Source organism: Gossypium hirsutum, chromosome A01 (genome assembly GCF_007990345.1).
Source record: "Gossypium hirsutum isolate 1008001.06 chromosome A01, Gossypium_hirsutum_v2.1, whole genome shotgun sequence".
Classification (NCBI taxonomy): Eukaryota; Viridiplantae; Streptophyta; class Magnoliopsida; order Malvales; family Malvaceae; genus Gossypium; species Gossypium hirsutum.
The window spans coordinates 114,275,079-114,287,596 of record NC_053424.1 but is presented as its reverse complement, the minus strand read 5'-3'; the positions used below and the strand labels follow the sequence as shown (position 1 = coordinate 114,287,596).

Below are 12,518 nucleotides of genomic sequence, written 5' to 3'. Positions count from 1 at the left end.
ATTCAAAAAAAAAAGTTTTAAAACAGGTACATAGTGAACCTGGATAAATTGTTTTCCAGATTCGTTTGAATCTTGACACCCACTTGTTTAGATACTTTCTGGAATTATAAGAAAAATTAAAAATTATAAAAATTATGAAAAACTTAAAATTTATAAAATAATTAAAAATCATAAAATTTTATAAAATCTATAAAAGGAATAGTTTATTATTTATATATTTTAAATCAAATAGCAACTTATATCATAAAATCAAAATTAACAATTTTTCTATTATATTTTTGCCTCTCATTTTTCAATTTGCGCAAGTTATATTAGTAAAATAATTTAATAAAAATGAGAAAAATAATTTTTATAAACTTTTATAAAAATAATTTATTTTTATAAAATTTTATGGTTTTTAATTAATTTGTAATATTTTTTGTAAATTATTTTTTTCCTAAATCTTTAAATAATTTTTTAGAAATTTTTAGAAATTTTATGGTTTTATATTAATTTCGAATAATTATTATAAATTTAAATTTTTTTATAATTTTTTTATGTTTTTTTATAATTTTAGAATGAATCAAGACATATTAATGTCTGAATTCAAATGAACTTGGGTACTAATTTGTCCAGATTCATTGTGCTTATTTAAATATATTTTTATTTTTGTTGAGTCAACTGGCGATGATGTGGCAATGCCACATCAGTATTCAATGATGATGTGGCCCTATCACGTAAACAAACTGTGTTAAAATGGTGTCTGTTAACGGTCATGTCAGCGTTCTTATTAAATACTAACAGCCAACGTCAATCAAAGAGCCTATTTGGTCAATTTTGTTAGTTCAGGAGTTCAATGGAGTGCGAAAAGTTCAAAAGGGCTTAATTGACTTTTTTAAAACAATTCGAAGGCTTATAATATCATTAAGTCAAATTTGATACATTATGCTAACATGTTTTAATATGTAACTCTTTTTTTTTTCAAAATTTTCCACTATACCCATGTATCATTTTTAGACCCTAAATGTATTTTTTTTTTATGTTGTTATCAAAAGTGTCAATCTTATCAATTCTTCGCATAACAATAAGCTTGAAAAGGAGCAAAAACCTTTACATGATTTAATTTAAACCAAACTAAAGCTTTTAATATAGTTAATGAATGTAGATGCTTTTGCTTTGGTCTAATCAATGAAGTAAAAAAGGCATAGACTTGGTGTTTTTAATGTGAGCAATTGATGGACATTGGATACTAATAATATCATCATGGAAAGCCCTCCATATGTTTTATCAAATATCTCTTGCTACAAAATGGGATTTTTGTTACTCTTACTAAAACAAATATTATTAAAATTTAATAATATAGCAACAGTTTAGTGTATAATAATTATATATGATATCAATAAACTTATTTTAATTTTACTTTTAATAAATTAATAAATACTAATATAATTATATTACTTTTATATAAAATGTTCAAACAATTTCCTAAAATACGCAAATGATAAATAAAAATAGAAAATTTATTTCCATTGGTAAAAACATGTTTGATATCTATCTTCCTCTAATAGAAACATAAGAAATATAATAAAAAATTAAAAGTTTATGTTTTCAACTCTTTTAGTTTTACAAACAATTTTTAGTGAAAATAATGTGTAAGACCCGAATTTTGCCCGGCCCATAGGGAAACCAAAATCATAACACAATAATTAAATAGTCCATCAAATAGGTTCGGTTTACAAGCCCAAAATTTTACAACGCCCGATAGGCCCAAAGTTTTAGGGTTTTAGAGACCCTAAGTTCCCCTTTTGCACAGCAGCCCCACGCCGCAACCCCCACGTCGGCACTCCACGCACGATCCCCGTGCGCCTCGCTCCATGTTTGCGCCCATACTCTATGCCCCTCGTTCTCCACAACTTCACGGCCTGCAAGTTGGACAAGGAAGCAGCACAAATTGCTTGTATTTTGGCTATAAAGTCTTTGAATTTTAATTGTAAAGGGTTCTTCTTTTTTTTGAAATACAAAAGATATCAAAAAAGAGAGTAAAGAGCAGCCAAGAAAATATTTCTAAGGTAGTTATTTTATCATTTTCTTTTCCCGTTCTTTTGCTTGATTTTTATTTCCATTCAAATCCGAAAATACGAAATAAAAGGGGAAAGGTGAGTACCTCTCGTTTCGCCTCGCAAGAGGGGTTCTCCGGCCCTCTGTTGGTCGTTACGGAAGCAAATGAAGGCTTGGTGTTGGCCTTGCTTGCGGCTGGAAGAAAGAGGACAGTGGGGAGAAGAAAGAGTTTAGGGTTTCTTAGAAAAAAGAAATCGAAGTTAAAAGTTTTTTTAGCAAAAAAAAAGGCTTTAAAACCAGCTTTTGTTTTTAATAATAAAATAAATGGTTGTTAAAAGCAGTCGCATTTTGGGAAAGGCCCGCGTGTTGACCCAATTCACAGGCTGGGTCCACGCACTTTCATTTTAAAGGGGAAATTTTCGCTTCCAGTCCTTCCTATTCGCGCCAGTTTTGAATTAACTCCTATTTGCACCTTATTTATTTTATTAAATTTTCCCTATAATTTATGCATTGTTGTGATCTGGTCCACGCCCAGGTGCTGAGTTTTGGGGATTTGGGTCATTTTCGTTTTTGGTCCTTGAGAATTTGTGCGCATTGAATTGTGGTCCCTAGTTTTAATTTGACGTTCTATTTATTCATTAATTATCTCTTTAAGTTTAGTTTATTTCAATTGAGTTTTTTTTTACATGTATAATTCATTATTTCTTAAATTTATTTGGTACTCAACTTTTAAAAATTTATTTTAATATACTTCTTAGGTTACCTAAATAATTTTCTACTCTGTTTTTATTTGTTTAAATTATAAAAATATTATTGTAAAATTCTATATTATTTATTGTTATTTTAAAATTCTTGTATAATATTTAGTTCAAATACCTTTATATATTATTATTATACAAATATATAATTTATGATAAAATTATCTTTATTCCATGTACATTATTGTTCTCGTATTATTTTATGTAAGTATTTTCTTAAATTTTATATATATATATTAAATTCATTTATGTATAATTTGGTTCTCTTTAAAGGATTATTGTATATTTTATTTATTTTAATATCTTGGTATATATCATTTACATTTTTTTCCCATTTTCATATATACCTCATTAGTTAAATTAACTTGTCTATGTTTTATATTATTTATTTTGAATTTCTTCTTACGTAATATACATATATATTTTTTAATAATTATTCATATATTTTTAGTTTTTATATACATATAAGTTATTTCAAATTTTTGCTTGTATTATTTTTTTGCATGTATTTAATAGTCTTTAAATACCATTGACTCCTAGTTCTTGTGCTGCCTTGCATATTATGTGTCGTCATTGGCTTTCATATCGTTTTCACATATTATTGTTCATACATGTAACTATTTTTTTCCTTGTAATTGCATTATGTTTTCAATTCTCGTGTTAACTCAATATCAATTGTTTTTATCCTCAAGCAAAGTTTTTTTTAATTCGTTGTTGCAACTATCAATTTTTAAAAAAACTTCTAAAATAAGGCAATGTTCTATGTTTAAAAATTCGAGAAATTGTGTCCTAACGTGTTGGGTTTCGTTTTTTTTGTTGGTCCAAATAATTTAATACCCTTTTTGTTGCGTTTTGAAAATCATGAGGTGATCTCAGTTTTTGGAGGTTTAAAATATCGTGTCCTAACGTGCTGGATGTGGTATCTTATTTCTTTGAAATGAGTGAATCTTGAAATCCAGTTCGAGTTGCGCACACACTTTTAAGGGGATCGTATTTCAATGTTTTTTTTAAATTTCAACATTAGAACATAAATTAATCAATTAGGTACCAATTTTGGGCGTTACGAGGGTGCTAATCCTTCCTCGTACGTAACTGACTCCTGAATCCATTTCTTGATTTTCGTTGGGCCAAAATCCATATTTTAGTAAAATGATTTATTAGGTGGCCTGATCACACCTAAACCAAAAAAAAGGATGGGTGGCGACTCCATAATTTGTTTTTAAAGTCGATCCTCGTTTTCCAAAGTAAAAATGGTTTCGACATAATGGAAACAACTTTTGTTGACGATTGTAGGTCTCAAATATCTGAATTCACAATAATCTCACTAAAACATATCTATAGGAAGGAAAATCAATGTGCGGATAGGTTGACTTCACTAGTGAGCAGTTTTCAACAGCTTCAAACCTCTAGCATCTTTTGTTCTAGTGATCTTTGTATTATTTTTAATTTTTAAAATTTTTAGTGAAGCACTTTTTTTATTATTAAAAAACATATAATAATTTGGGTTTTTTTTTTAAATGTTGTTAGGTCATGGTTGTATCTAATTTTGAAAGGCATCACATGGTTGATTTGAGCCCGTAGTGTGTGTTTATTTTGGGCCTGATTGCTCCAAAGAAATGCAGACGAATTTACGGGCCCTTCCAGATGTCTAACAATAGAGAGAGTCCTGTTTTACTAAATTTCTACAGATCTGACTAAAAAAATTTGATTTTCCCCTTCTCTAATGCATCCGATATGGATTAACACTAAAATGATATATTGCATCTGAAAAATTAAAATTAGGGTTGAAATATGTATCTTGAAAATAAAGTAGTTATGGAACTGAAAGTAAAAATATCAAAATATACTAGATTTTACCACACTTTCGATGTGAGTGAAAGAAAAACATAACATTAAAATTAGGATAATTATTTAGAATATTGGTGATGGAAACTTTTAATTTCAATTTCATCATATGTCCTATTTATTTACCTTTAATTTTCTAAATACAACTTAAAAATACATTATAAAATCCCATCCTCGTTTTATTAAAAAAATTTCATTACAGCCTTAAAATTATATTTATAAAATATAATTAATGATTGAATTATAGGTCAAACAGTAAATAGTTTATATATAAACTTTCCATAGGTTTGGGTTCTAGACATTGTATTTTTATTTTGGTATCCTTCATGTTCATTTTACGGTCTATTTTTGGGTTCGTAGTTGCTATTCTAAAAAATGTTGTCTTCAAAGTTCAAATCTACATTCTCCGATTAGGAGTGCAATGTACTTTATCACTACACTTAACACTTATTTGGTTAGCCATTGTATTTTAATAGTTTTATTTAAACATTTTATATAAAAATAGTAACGTGCAGAAAGCCAATTATCTTAATATTCATTCCTTTATTAGAAAATAGTTTTTGAGTAATTTCTTTAATTGAGTTGATGTCAAGTTAACTCGTAACACCAACTCAGTCAAATGCATTATATAGTAACTAGAATATGGCAAACCACAATGTGGGTTAAAAATAGAATCATGTATTAAATATATTTATAAAAAATTATATAAATAACAAATGAGATTTTAGTTGAAGGGTAAAGTATAAATGTCAAAAATTATAAAAGTTTAGGTTCAAATTCCATTATATGTCTATATTTTTATTTTCTTTTTGTATAGAAAATATAAAATAATAAAAATATCCTCAAAATAATATAATATACTTTGTAAAGTAAATTATTTTCATCATTATCCAATTGAATTGGTGTCCGAGTGACTCATAACACCAACTAAAATAAATACTTAATATAATATAGATTAATAATGTTAGACACTTAATATAAATTATTTTTATGTTGCATATAATATTTTGCTCAGCCAATAAATTTAACAATTACCATAATCAAATATATTATCAGACAAATATCATAGAAACGAGATGTTGAGGCATTTTTTATCTAGTACCTTGACCAGTACCTGAATCAATGCCAATTACTTGTAGCACTGGTTACATTGAACTGCCATGTTAGGATTGATTGCGATGCTTGCCAACCCATCCTTGATAACTAATCTACTCGTGCATGGTATCTTGAAAATTTATTGGGATTGGATCGAAGCAATTGATATCCTTTAAACTAAGGAGAAGATCAAATCATGCCTTTTTGAAGGAAAGATATCCTTAACTAATGGAAGACTTATTTTAGAGATTTATGCAATATTTATCTTATTTATTTCAAGGGATAATTGATAGTATATAATTGATTATGCTAACAAGCCCATATATGTATAAAGTATGTGAAATGAAATAGATTTTGTACTGAGTTTGTAACACCCCTTACTCGTATTCCGGCTCGGAACAGAGTATGAGGTATTACTAAGTTTTTTAAAAAAATTTCGACAGCATTTCTGCTTAATTTTGCTTAAACCTCCTGCAAATTTAAATCACAATCCAATATATATATATCAACCAAACTCATTTATAATAATACTCACAATTTAACTATTAATGAACACCACATTTTAAATTAAACCATAACATATATTTACATGATGATTCCATATTTCATAGGTCGTCTATACATGCCATAATTTTCCGGAACGATAGTAGCAAAATACCCCAAGTGTGAAGGATAGTGTGGATGATTGTCTGACTTCGTTCCAAATTTCCGAGTTGTCGGAAGTCACTATAATCAAGGGAAAAATAAAATCGAGTAAGCATATAGCTTAGTAAGTAAACACATGATAAATAAGTAATTACTCACATAACTACACCAAAATATAAACTTATTCATGAATAACTTCATTGTTTAGGCAATTTCCAGCAAACTGTTTTTCTGCGTCATAGTCGCTAATTTATTTTTATCCGGAGCTACAGGGCTCCAAATTGAGTTTCGTAAATTTTCCCTGAAACTAGACTCATATACCATTTCAACATAAAAATTTCAGAATTTTTTTACCCAGCCAATTAGTACAGTTTATTCATTAAAACTTTCCCTGTTTCACTGCCCAACGGTTCTGACCCTTCCTCAAAAAAATTCACTTAACTCTCTGTACAAAATTTTAAAAATGGTTTCGCTTGTTTCTATTAAAAATAGAGTCAATAAGGAATCCATGAATATAAATTTCACACCATAATTATTTTTTTACAATTTTTGGTGATTTTCCAAAGTTAGAACAGGGGATCCCGAAATCAATCCAGCCCTGTTTCAGTAAAAATTCAGATATCTCCAAAAATACAACTCTTTTGCTTATTCTATTTATTTCATATGAAAATAGACACATTCAGCTTCAATTTCATATATTATTCAGCTTCCCATTCATTTTCCACCATTTATGGTGATTTTTCAAAGTTACCCATCTGCTGTTGTTCAACACAGTTTATAACTAAATCGTTCTTTTTTTCGTTTTTGATATTTTCTCCCATCTCATACATGGATCGATTTAGTATCCAACTCAATATTTGCCCCATAAAAATTTCCACCATATGGCAATATTCACCTTCCACACTTTTTCGTTGAGCACTCGGAATGTTAACCGTTATTGGTGGATCTCGCACTTAGCACCACCACTTAATCGGGGAATCAGCACTTAGCAACCCCTTGGGGGAATCAGCACATAGCAACCCCCTTTTTATTTCAGAGATACGGTGGATATCGCACTTAGCACCACCAATGAACCGGGGAATCAGCACTTAGCAACCCCTCGGGGGAATCAGCACATAGCAACCCCCTTTCACATTTCAAAGATACGGTGGATATCGCACATAGCACCACCAATGAATCGGGGAATCAGCACACAGCAACCCCTTTATGTACAACATACTTCGGCTTATTCCGAGTGTTCAACCCATAAATCATATATTGCAACCCTTTACCACCTTTCCCGATTTAACAACATTTTTAGGATATGGCCAAACATTTATTTTAATTCCAAATAAATCTCAACATATATCAATTAATGTCAAAATAATACATCAAGTCACGTGTTTACTTACCTCGGTGCAAAATATCGTAATTTTGCACTTCACTCCACTATCTTTTCTTTTCCTCGTTTGAGATAATCTTCACGTCTTTCTTGATCTATAATAGCAAATTTAACTCATTTAATGTTCACATTCATTAAAATAATCCACCACCCAACTTTTTGAAAAATTACAATTTTGCCCCCAAACTTTTGCATAATTACACTTTTGTCCCCAAGCTCGGAAATTAAACTTCATCACTTATTCTTAGGTTTTATGACATGCTGAACATTTTTCCCTTCTATGGCAACATCAAATTCTCACTCTAACATACACTTATGAACAATAATTATTTTTACCGATTATGCCTATTTACCCGTTTTCGCTTAAAATCGCTTAGCAAAAGTTGTTTAACATAATTTATAGCTTCATATTCCACCATAAAACAGCAAAATAAACACATTTCACCTATGGGTATTTTTCCAAATATGAGCCCTAACACGAATTATTGCTAGAATAAGCTAAACCGAGTTACGAGGATTCCAAAAATGCGAAGAACATTAAAAACGGGGCTAGGATGCACTTACTATGAGCTTGAGAAAGCAAAGAAACCTTAGCTATGGCTTCCTTCAAATTTCGGCAGCAACTAATGAGGAAGATGATGATTTTTGTCATCTTTTTCCCATTTTATTTTTTTTATTACCAAATGACTAATATGCCCCCACTTAAAAAAATCTATTTCTCTCATTTCTTATGTCTATTTTTGTCCATCAACTAACTAATGGTCTAATTACCACATAAAGACCTCCAATTTAAAATTTCATATCAATTAGATACTTCTACATATAGAACTCAACTTTTGCACTATTTACAATTTAGTCCTTTTGACTAAATTGAGTGCCCAAACGTCGAAATTTTCGAACGAAATTTTTACGAAAATTTTCCGTGAAATTGTAGACCATAAAAATATAATAATAACCATATTTTCCCTCGTCGGATTTGTGGTCCCGAAACCACTATTCCGACTAGGCCCAAAATCGGGCTGTTACAACTCTCCCCCCTTAAGGATTTTCGTCCCCGAAAATCTTACCGGAAAAGAGATTTGGGTACTGTTTCCTCATAATTTTCTCCGGTTCCCACGTAGCTTCCTCCATCCCATGTTTTTGCCACAGTACTTTTACTAAGGATACACTTTTATTCCTTAACTGCTTGACTTCCCGAGCCAAAATCTTTATTGGTTCTTCCTCATAAGTCATATCTGGTCTGACCTCAATCTCTGTAGGGGAAACTATATGTGAAGGATCCGAACGGTAACGTCGCAACATCGACACATGAAACACATTATGTATCTTTTCCAACTCCGGTGGTAAAGCTAACCGATATGCTACAGGGCCAACTCTCTCGGTAACTTCATATGGTCCAATAAATCGTGGACTTAGTTTGCCTTTACGACCAAATCTCAGAATCTTCTTCCATGGAGACACCTTCAAGAACACCTTATCACCTACTTGAAACTCAATTTCTTTTCTCTTTAAATCCGCATACGACTTTTACCGATCTGAGGCAGCCTTTAAACAGTCACGAATTATTTTCACCTTTTCTTCAGTTTCTTTCACCAAGTCGACTCCATGAATCCGGTTCTCACCGAGCTCAGTCCAATATAAAGGAGTTCTACACTTACGCCCATATAATGCTTCATACGGTGCCATTCGTATACTTGACTGATAGCTATTGTTATAAGCAAATTCAACCAATGGTAGATATTTCTCCCAACTGCCTTTCAATTCTAAAATACATCACCGGAGCATATCTTCAAGAATTTGAATCACTCTTTCCGATTGCCCGTCAGTTTGCGGATGAAACGCAGTACTGAAATTCAATTTTGTACCCAAGGCTTCCTGCAACTTTATCCAAAACCTCGAAGTAAATCTCGGATCTCTATCCGATATAATAGATTTAGGCACCCCATGTAATCTCACTATTTCAGCAACATATAATTCTGCCAACCTGTCAAGTGAGTAATCAATGCGTATCGGAATAAAATGAGCCGACTTTGTCAATCTATCAACAATTACCCAAATAGCATCTTTCTTCTTTGGAGTTAAAGGCAATCCTGTCACAAAATCCATCGTAATACTATCCCACTTCCACTCTGGAATCGTTATCGGTTGAAGTAAACCCGATGGTACTTGATGCTTAGCCTTCACTTGTTGACAGATTAAACACTTTGATACAAATTCCGAGATATCCTTTTTCATGCCTGGCCACCAATACAACTTCTTCAAATCATTATACATTTTCACACTACCCGGATGAACTGACAAGTCACCACTATGTGCCTCACATAAAATGGTCTGAATTAACTCATCATTTCTTGGTACACATCCTCTATCCCGGAACATCAAGCAATCATCTGAACCAATTTGAAAATCTGAGTCAACACCTGCTTCACACTGAGCTCTCTTGGCTTGCAATTTACTGTCATTCTTTTAAGATTCCCGAATTTGCTGAAGAAATAATGGTCTAGCTCTCAATTCAACCAACATTGAGCCATCATCAGATAAAGTTAACATCGTACCCATAGCTCTCAAAGCAAATAAAGATTTTCTGCTCAAGGCATCAGCAACCACATTAGCTTTCCCGGGGTGATAATCAATCACTAGCTCATAGTCTTTGATTAGCTCGAGCCATCTTCGTTGCCGCAAATTCAAATCTTTTTGGCTCATCAAATACTTCAAACTCTTATGATCAGTGAAGATTCGGCACTTTTCACCATACAAATAATGACGCCAAATTTTTAAAGCAAAAACAATGGCAGCCAATTCTAAATCATGCGTCGGATAATTCTTCTCATGCGGTTTCAATTGTCTCGAAGCATAAGCTATTACTTTGCCCTCTTGCATTAACACACACCCAAGACCATTCAACGATGCATCACTATAAATTACAAACTCCTTCCCGGACTCAGGTTGCACCAACACTGGCGCCTCAGTCAATAATGCCTTCAACTTTTCAAAACTCTGTTGACATTTATTGGTCCATTCAAACTTGACATTCTTCTGCAGTAACTTAGTCATAGGAGAAGCAATCATCGAAAATCCCTTGACAAAGCGTCTGTAATACCCAGCTAAGCCCAGAAAGCTTCTAACTTCTGTCACATTCTTTGGTGGCTCCCAATCAACAATTGCTGAAATTTTGCTTGGATCAACCCGAATACCTTCACTTGAAACTATATGTCCCAAGAATCCAACCTCACGAAGCCAAAACTCACTTTTGCTGAATTTAGCATACAATTTCTTTTCTCTCAGAATCTGCAACACAGTTCTTAAATGTTCTGCATGCTCAGATTCATCCCGAGAATAGATTAAAATATCATCTATGAACACCACCACGAACTTATCCAAGTACGGCCGAAAAATTCGGTTCATCAAGTCCATAAAAATAACTGGAGCATTTGTTAACCCAAAAGGCATTACCAGAAATTCATAGTGTCCATACCTTGTTCTAAAGGCGGTTTTCGGCACATCAGACTCTTTAACTCTTAACTGATAGTAACCAGACCTCAAATCAATCTTAGAAAACACTGTTGCCCCTTTTAATTGATCAAATAAATCATCAATTCTCGGCAAAGGATACTTGTTCTTTATAGTCACCTTGTTGAGCTGACGATAGTCAATACAAAGTCTCATAGAGCCGTCCTTTTTTTTCACAAATAACACAGGAGCACCCCAAGGAGAAAAACTCGGTCTCACAAATCCTTTATCTGTCAACTCTTGTAACTGAGCTTTTAATTCCTTCAACTCAGTCGGAGCCATTCGATACGGTGCAATAGAAATCGGTGCAGTACCAGGTAACAGATCAATAGAAAACTCAACTTCTCTAATCGGAGGTAACCCAGGCAATTCCTCTGGAAATACATCTGGAAATTCACAAACTACCGGCACTGATTCAAGCTTCGACCCAGTAATATCCGTGTTCAGCACATAAGCAAGATAAACTTCACATCCCTTTCTCAAGTATTTCTGAGCAGACATGTGCGAAATCACCATAGGCAACTTATTCGGCTCCTTTGTTTCACCCCGGAGAATTTCACCATTTTCACAATTTAATTCAAGAATTTTCTGTCTACAATTTACCTTGGCATCATGCAATATCAACCAATCCATCCCCAAAATAACATCAAACTCATCAAATGGTAACAACATCAAATTAGCCGGGAAACAGTGACCTTGAATCATCAGGGGACAATTCTTGCAAACCTTATCGACTAAGACATATTTGCCTAAAGGATTTGATACTTTAACTACAAATTCAGTGTTTTCAACAGGCAATTTCTTACTAGACACCAAATTCATGCATATATATGAATGAGTAGAGCCGGGATCAATCAAAGCAATAACATCAATATCATGAAGAGAAAATGTACCAGTAATCACATCGGGAGATGAGGCATCCTCTCGAGCGCGTATAGCATAAGTCCTGGCAGGCGCTCTAGTTTCTGATCCTCCAGCTGCATCTTTTATCACACTCTTACCACTGGCTTTGCTTCCCACATTTCTCGGTGGTCTGCCTCTACTGACAACATCACCCGATCTAGCTCTTTGTAATCTTTCTTCTTCTATTCTCTCAGGGCAGTCTTTTACATAATGCTCTTGGGAACCACATCTGAAACAAGCTCGTTTAAATCCCCAACACTCACCAGTATGTCGCCTGCCACACTGTTGACATTCAGGTCTGGTGTTTCCTACATTACCCACACTTGCCACTGAGGTAGCTCGAG

At 32.6% G+C, this 12,518-nt stretch overlaps 1 long non-coding RNA gene across 1 annotated transcript; it reads right to left on the bottom strand.

The window, feature by feature from the left end:
• Positions 1-1,561: 1,561 nt before the first annotated feature.
• LOC107921217 (uncharacterized) lies at positions 1,562-2,655 on the bottom strand. Its single transcript, XR_001690984.2, has 2 exons — positions 2,144-2,655; positions 1,562-1,901 (listed from the first exon to the last, which is right to left on the bottom strand). It is a non-coding gene; the product is annotated as an uncharacterized lncRNA (long non-coding RNA).
• Positions 2,656-12,518: the final 9,863 nt, after the last annotated feature.